We start from the raw sequence: 8,350 nt of genomic DNA on the forward strand, positions 1-8,350 counted from the left end.
GGTAAAAGCTTTATGGGTCAAAAATAACATTATGAACATCCAGAAACATGAAACGAATTTGAAAGTGAAGGTTTATCAATTTTGTTATGACTAATGGGCAACCATGGCAAGCTTCTGGTTGTCCATTAAAGGCCACAAATAGTGTAATCAAACAAAGTGGTTATCAATCATACCACAGACTGCATTTGAGCAACAATGGCATTTCCAAGCTTCATTCTTCTGTGTGTGTGATTGGCACATAAGTACCTGCAAACTCTCATTTTTAAGTCATTATATTAATTACTATTCTGCTGCTTGCTGTCCACACCAGTGGACAGAGCTTGATGAAGTACATCCAGTTAGTAGTGCTTCTTTGCTCCTTCCCCTAATCATTCCTCCCAAGCCCTCCTGTTACCTTTTCCTATGCATAAGAGCAAACATTACTTGCTTTACTCGTCATGTTTCACACTGGAGAAAAAGGAGGCTTGGGAAACAACCAATAAAACAATACAGTCATACCTCATGTTGCGTCCGCTGCGGGTTGCATTTTTCCCGGTTACAAACGCAGCAGACCCGGAAGTGTTTACTTCCAGGTTTTGCCGCACGCACATGCACAGAAGCGCTCTATCACACTTGCTCAAAAGCGCAGCTCAGGTTGTGGACTTTCTGAGGTGTGAACAGCACCCCAGATGGATCAGGTCCGCAACCCGAGGTACCACTGTACAAAAATGTTTTAAAAAAACTCTAATACCCTCATACTTAATAATTTCATGGTTGCCAGAAACAATCTGTCAACCACCAAATGCCTGAGTAAACAGAAATGTCCTTAAATTCCACCTAAACATTAATAATAAGGGGAAAGATACACTTAATCAGGAAGAACAGTCTGTAAATGGGAGCCCATTAACCGAAAGACCCTGTCATAGATCAACACCAGCCAGGGAGCATCCAACAGCTATACTATCAACAAATCCTCCCCTTCCAACTGTATAGCCTGAGATAGTTGATGTCCTTATGGTGAATCAGTAACGTGAATTTTGAGTTGCAATCTTACACATACTTCCTTGGGAGTAGTCCCTATTGAACAAAGTGCTCCTTTTTTTAAAGTTAACATGCTTAAAGATTGAACTGTACAACATACAGCTAGCTGGTCAGCTAATAGCCTGAGAGTTCACATTAGTATGAAACACTGATGAGGAAAGGTGCAGATTTTTAAAAATTGTAAGTCAGCATTCATATTTTCTTTATATTCATTCTTGCCTTCCTAAATGGGAACTATTCAGTTGGGAGCCACCCAGAGTGGCTGGCGAAACCCAGCCAGACAGGTGGGGTATAAATAATTATATTATTATTAACCATTATTTGATTGACATTTTTATTTTACCCTAAACATGGTCACAAAATTATATAGTTGTGCTTGTGCTACTTGGGTTTAAAACAAATGCTTTAAAAACTGGTTCATGCATTTTAGATCATAAAATGTTTTTAAAACATGATTTTAAATTATTTGGAAATAAAAAAGCTTGATTTTATTATAACAGTTGTTTCTGTATACTATTAATTTAGGATTTTAGTTATATTTAATAATATTTTTGGCAGATGCATATCAATACTGCCACACTGAAAAATGCCAGAATGTTTTACAACAGATTGTTCATGCAGCAAATATGGGTGGTAACATAAGTGTTGTCTCTCTGAATACTAAACAAGGGAAAACAGTTTAGTGCAAAATTACCTGATTTTGGTCGCTGTTTATTAAACACTTGCAAAAGCTTAGAGTCACATAGTTCCCACCACCAATCCCAAAATCAGGCCAAATGCTTCATACAGGTGATTCTCAGTAAGTTTTTCATTATGCATTAAATTGTTTCGCACTTTCCCCCTCACCCCACTGAAGTTAGGGCAATCTTTACAGCATTAATAAGCTTACTCTGGAACAGAGTACCAAATTTTTATACTACAGTACCTTCATAATCTGCATCTGTGACCATTATCCAGACTGTAAAAGCATTCACACTGTAGTGCCTTTACATTTTAACCTGTGCTGGAACAGTTTTAATTGCTACTCTTTATGCTGCTGTTTATTTACTATTGGTTTTTTTAAATTGAAAGATTTTCCATTCATTGTCTCTGTTTTAAGTCTTAGCAACATGCTAATTCAAAACAAAATAGAAAATACTTATAATTTTAAATATTTTTCTCATTTTATAGGATGAAATGGTACTTTGCTTATTTAATAACTGCCTTCGCTCATTATACATGTAGAGCTGAAGTACAGTATATTATGAACAAAGAAATGGGACTTATACTGACACAGTGACTGTCATCCTATATCCTACTTGTGGATAATTCTCTACCTCCAGGAGCTGAATTCCAGTGCCTATGTCAACTTGTCAGACCCTGGCAAGTTGACATAATTTTTGACTTAGAAAAAGATATGCTTCTTTACTTACACATGAATGCAACCTTTAACCTGACAGATTACCATCCGGTCACCCTGATGATTTGGGGGGCATGATATCATTAGTACACTCATAACACCTTGCCTCTCTTTCTCCATACAATCTGAAAACAGCTACCAGATTTTTAGAAGACATCTGAAGGCAGCCCTGTTTAGGGAGACGTTTGATGTTTGATAGATTATTTTATTTTATTTTTCTGTTGGAAGCCGCCCAGAGTGGCTGGGGAAACCCAGCCAGATGGGTGGGGTATAAATAATAATAATAATAAAATAATAATAATAATAATAATATATTATTATTATTATTATTATTATTATTATTATTATTATTATTATATCAGGAGAGGACATGTGGTCCAGTGCCTGGACACAGTGGTGGGATGAAGAAAAATGAGATGAACATGAATCCTAGCAAGATGAAGGCACCATGGATGAATTGTTCCTGTGTCTATGAAATTGGTAAATTGCTAGATGGATCTCTAAACAGTGTACAAAAAAATTAAACAACTACAGATAACTTTAACAAAATATTACAGAAATACAGTTACATATAAAAAGTTACATTAATACAAATATATTTATTTTCCTTCTGGCACAAACTCTCAGCTCACCCACAAGTGTCTCACAGTGAGACAAGATCCTGGAAACAGTGGCTATCCCTCTAGACATCATCTCTAGACTTGCATTTTAAGGGAAGGCCCAAGGTGGATTGTACTTCCTGAAGCTGCCCACAGCTGCGTCCCATTCAACTGCACTCTCCACACCCAGGTGCAGCAGGTTTGCTGAGTTTCCCAAATAGGAAAAGGGCCCCCTTCCACTCACAGCTCTTTCTTCACCCGCTGTCCTCTCCTACTCCAGCTGCTTGTGGCTAGTACAACAGCTACATCAATTTCTGAGCAGGGAGAGCCTGACCATGGTAGTTCAGGCACTAGCAACTTCAAGGTTGGATTACTGTAACACACTCTACATGAAGTTCCCCTTGTGCATGATTTGGAAACTGCAATTAGTGTTCAGAATGCTGCAGCAAGGTTGCTGACGGGAATGAGGCCTTGACAACTTATAACAGCTCTAGTGTGCAATCTGATTTGTCACCTGGTCAAGTTCAAAGTGTTACTGTTAGTATTAAAGCTGTTAACAGCTTGAGACCAGTTTACTTGTGAAATATATCCACTCAACCACTTTGATCTGTGGAACTGACACCGTTACAGGTACCACATAACACTCATTCTACACTTGTAAGAAATCAGTATTTTAGGGTGGCGGAATATACATTCTGGAACTCTCTGTTTACTTGTACTTCTTTTTGGCGCTTGCTTAGTTTAGGCAAACCTATCCAGACAAGTATCCCGTGTGCTGCTCTGATTTGCCAGAAGCGGCTTAGTCATGCTGTCTGCTGTCTGCGGACAAACGCCGGCTCCCTCGGCCTATAGAGCGAGATGAGCGCCGCAACCCCAGAGTTGTCTGCGACTGGACCTAATGGTCAGGGGTACCTTCATCCAGACATGTAGAAAGCTGATATGTGTTTTAATAGTTTTGTTCACTGTTGATTTCAATTATTTTTAATGTTTCTAAATAACTGTTTTAAAACTGCCATTTGTTGATAGTTTTGTTTATTTTTGTAAACCACACAAAGGTTTAGCAATAAAATAAACTCCATTTTTTAAAAGAATCATATATTCAGATTAAAATTATAGGAAGCAAATGGGTGGGTGGTTTCAGTGTCTGGGAGAATGGTCATCTGCCTGCTCTGGATGGGGTGACTCTCTGTCTGGAAAAATGGGTGCATGGTCTGGGAGTTCTCCTAGATCCATCTTTGTCACTCAAGGCTCAGGTAACATTGGCTATAATGAGTGCTGTTTACCAGCTGCAGCTGGTACAGCAACTATGCCCATTATTGGACAAGGATAGCCTGGCTGTAGTGATTCATGCATTGGAAAGCTTAAGACTAGACTATTGCAACGTGTTCAATGTGGGGCTAGACTTGCGCCTGGTATGGAAGCATTTATTTGCGAGGCAATAAAATAAAATTTGATAAAGATGTTTTACAGGTGGTATCTAACACCAACCAAAATATGTAAAATGTATGCATAATTTGTTTTTATGTACACCACTTAGAGATATTAATGATTAAGCAGTATATAAATGTCTTAAATAAATAAATATATTTAGCAGTATCATTTTTAAAAATATTTTTTTGTCCATCCTGAAAAAGTGAACAATCTTGCTTAATATCCATGTAGGCATAGAGAGAGAACCACACAGGGATCTAAATATTTTCTTTACACAGTGCACATGAATTAATTGCTTAATCAGAAGTTCCAGATTATACCCCTAGAATGTCAGAGGTCTGATTATCATAGCAATGAGTTACAGGCATGGAGAAAGTATCTAAATTTCCAAAGGGGGTATTTTATTTAAATGAGAGATTGAGTAAGACTTTTTCTTGGTGATTTATATCACACTGGGGATGAGGTAATTACTAGGAAGCTGGTGTAGCTTTACAGAATTCCAAGATAATGGAATTTCTAGATCCAGATATAGAAGTTCATTCCAAAAACTGGTCCAGTCTTTTGACTGATCCAGAAAAAGTGGGCGTGCAATCATTTCCATCTCTCTCTCTCTCTCTCTCTCTCTCTCACACACACACACTCCTTTAACTGAATATAAAAATACACAAATAATATTTATATGTTACGACTATTTAAGATAATGATTTTTTAAATGGCCAAGTTATTTTTTTAAAAAATACAAAAAAGTTTTTCTCACAGTATAATTCTCCTCAGACTTATTTTTTTATTTGCTTACTTTAAGAATTTATAAACCACTTCCCAACAAATGTTTCTTAAGCACTCTACAATAAAGGTATAAAAAAGAACATATAGTACACACAGCAATGTAAAAACAAATCTTAAAAACATCAAATTCCACAAATTCAGTTTCCATTATAAAATGGCTGAGTCACACTTTGGGGGGAATGCCCTATTTAAAAAAGACATTTTCAGCAGCTGGCTAAAAGCAAGAATGTGAAACACTTGTCTAATTTTAATTGGAAGCCAATTCTAGAACTTAAATTTCTACTTTTTACATGCTAGCCTCTATAGGTTTCATCAATCATCCAGAATATGAAATTCTCAAAAGGTTCAAAGAAAAAAGTCAGTAAGTGAACAAGGCTTCAGATGAGCAATAGATACAGTGCATCCATAAACAAAGGAAATTAAATGACTGGACATATTACATGTGTAGGTCTTTGTTTTTAGGAAGAACTTCAGAGTATTAATGCCACATTATATGGTGTCAGGGAGCCATAATTTTGAACTGTATTCAACTTTGGTCACTCTTTGGGGTAAGGCTTATTTGAACAGGTTCAAAGAAGAGCAACAGCACAGCACATCACAGGACAGGCAACCAACCATGTTAGGAAAGGTTAAGAGAGCTGGGTCAGATAGAAACAAGGTGTCTTGAGAAGGAATCTGAATATTTTCTATAGCTAGATTCAATAAGGCTAATAAAACACGAGGGGAAATTTAAGTCAATTCTAATTATGGATGCAACTAACGGTTAATGTTTTCAATGAGTTCAGAATGGTGACCAGAAAGTAATGGTCTGTATATTTTTGAATAGACTTTGAGCCAAGACTTTATATCTGGGCAGTTCTGCCTCCTTTATGATCACCAGAGGTTACCATAATTGGTGGTTCGAAGTGACATAGATCTACAAACAAGGAACCCCCCCTTCTCCGTCCCCCAGAGAAGTGAGTGTATTCTGCTTCATGCTCAGGAACTACCTGCTTGCTGCATTTGACTACAGAAAAAATATTGCCCAAGCTTGGAAAGCTAGGAAACATGGGAGGTTACCGATGGTAGCTCTCCCCTTGTAGCATTTGCCCTGGTTCACTTGCATGAGGCCTATGCTTAAAAAAAATAAAATACTAAATTGCCATTTAAATTATGAAACATTAGCTGCACACACCTACACCTATTTTCTGCATGTGGCATCCAGTAATAATTGAATGTGTGGTATGCGGACAGGAAGAAGCTGGACCAGACACTCATCTCTAGTACTGAGTACTGTACCTACTAGGGTAAGGGATTGTCCAAGGCCACACAGCACCCAAGTCAAACTCTTCAAGCTCTCAATACAATACACATACTAATTCTACTGTGGCTTTTATGCTATTCACTTTCAAACACTGAAGCAGGAATAGCAGAGACAAAAGTTAACAAAGACACCGCACTAAAAATCTTCAGCACAGAAGGCTGTATCTTAGACTTAAAGCATAAAGTTCAATGATCCCAGCGAATTACACACGTGTTGCACTAGCCTAACCTTTTTTTTTTTTTAAGGTCTGTCACCTGCTCTACGAATTTTAAACATGAGCCACCAGAATGATACTGGCAATAGCATTTCCTTTACGCTCCAGAAGCACCATTTTTTTAAAAAAGAAATTACTTACTGCACATTCGTTTTTGCTTTCTCTCCCCCAGCAGCCTGTCGAAACACACGCAAACGCTGGCGCGCGCTCACGCACACACGCTCACACACACACACACGCTCACCACTGCCTCTTCCCTTTAGAAAGGGCTGACAATGCTGCAGACCAAAAGAACTCAGTCCTATCAGCATTATTATTATTATTACTGAACGCGATTATCCTGCCCTCACTCACAAAAATATAAGCCTCAGCGCGGGGCGGGGAATACGAGAGAAACACGTATCAGAGAAACAGCCCCACAAGGAGGGAGAAGCAGTGACAGCAGCGGCAGCCATGGCTCCAGCTGCAGCAACAACAGTGACAGGCTGGGATCGAGGGAGCCAAAGGGCTGCTTGATGGAAAGAGCCCCTTCTTCGGGCTGACAGTCCTCGTGCACAGTATCAGAAGCGGGTGAGGGGGGGGGGGCGGCGGCGAGGGAGGAAGAAACGACGACGCACCGAAGGAAGGTGTGTCCGGAGATCTCCTCAGAAAGGGCTCGTGCGTGTTCCATGTAGGCAAAGAGGTTGCAGTACCTCCATTACGAGGAAAGGCAGCGCAAGAAAAGGGGAGTGTTCTCTCTCTCTGCTTTTTAAATGCACACCCAAAGCAAGCAGGCAGCAGCAAAAAGAAGCCCACCTCACTTCTATACGAACCACGGCTCCCTCCCGCCTCACAGGGGAGGTTCAGGGGGGGGGCTACAGACTAGGGGGGCTGCCTTGGGCTCGTGCGCGCGCCTGCGCGCACACCCACCCACCCACACCCACTGAAAGGGGTACATATATATTCTATACACTCACCTCCGCCACAGAAAAGGCTGCATAAAGAGAGCCCCATTTGTAGAAAGGAGGGAGTTTTGACAGACACGCACGTACATATGACACAAGGAATGGAAGAGGGGGGATTTCAGACCGCCGCCAAGCCATTTCTAGAGCAGCTGTTTTCTTCCTTAGTGTCTCCTTGCCACCCTCACCTGTAAAGGGGGTGACTTACAAGGGGGGTGTCCTAAAAAGGGGGTGTCACTCGCGTAACTGCCGTTGTTCCTTCCCTCCCCGCCTCCCCCCCCCTGCGGAGTCTGCGGTGGAGATACTGGTGGTTTCCTCTCCTTACCTTCTCTCAGCGGAAGGGAGGCGGCTCTTTACAAGAAGCGCCGTCCTTTAAAGAAGATCCGAATTCCGCAGCCACCCCCTGCCGGTCAGCGGCGCCTGGAGTCTCAACCCCGCTCCGAAAGCCACGGCAAGAGTCAGGTTTTGACGACACCCCTTCTCTTCTCTCGCCCCCTCCCCTCAGCTCAGTCGCTCCCCTTTCCCTCGCCCCTCTCGCTCGCTACTCCCCCCTCCGCTTTTGAAGCCCGTCAGAATGTCGGTTTGTGACTTTCCACTCGGATTGGCTGAAGCGCCGATCACGTGACCTGCAGAAGGGCACCAGAAACTGGTAGGCAC

At 40.9% G+C, this 8,350-nt stretch overlaps 1 protein-coding gene across 4 annotated transcripts in view; it reads right to left on the bottom strand.

Annotated features, from left to right (window-relative positions):
• Positions 1-8,233, bottom strand: part of ANKRD12 (ankyrin repeat domain 12) — a 53,763-nt gene extending 45,530 nt beyond the window's left edge. For 3 of the 4 annotated variants that reach the window (XM_035124905.3, XM_088675337.1, XM_035124903.3), the window contains exon 1: positions 8,019-8,233. The gene's annotated coding sequence lies outside the window, so the exon portion shown is untranslated. Of the gene's footprint in view, positions 1-7,708; positions 7,886-8,018 lie in introns of those variants that run through there. The other variant, XM_035124904.3, reaches the window with a different exon arrangement.
• Between the last annotated feature and the right edge of the window lie 117 nt (positions 8,234-8,350).

This window comes from Zootoca vivipara, chromosome 8 (assembly GCF_965207765.1).
Source record: "Zootoca vivipara chromosome 8, rZooViv2.hap1.1, whole genome shotgun sequence".
In the NCBI taxonomy this organism is placed as follows: domain Eukaryota; kingdom Metazoa; phylum Chordata; class Lepidosauria; order Squamata; family Lacertidae; genus Zootoca; species Zootoca vivipara.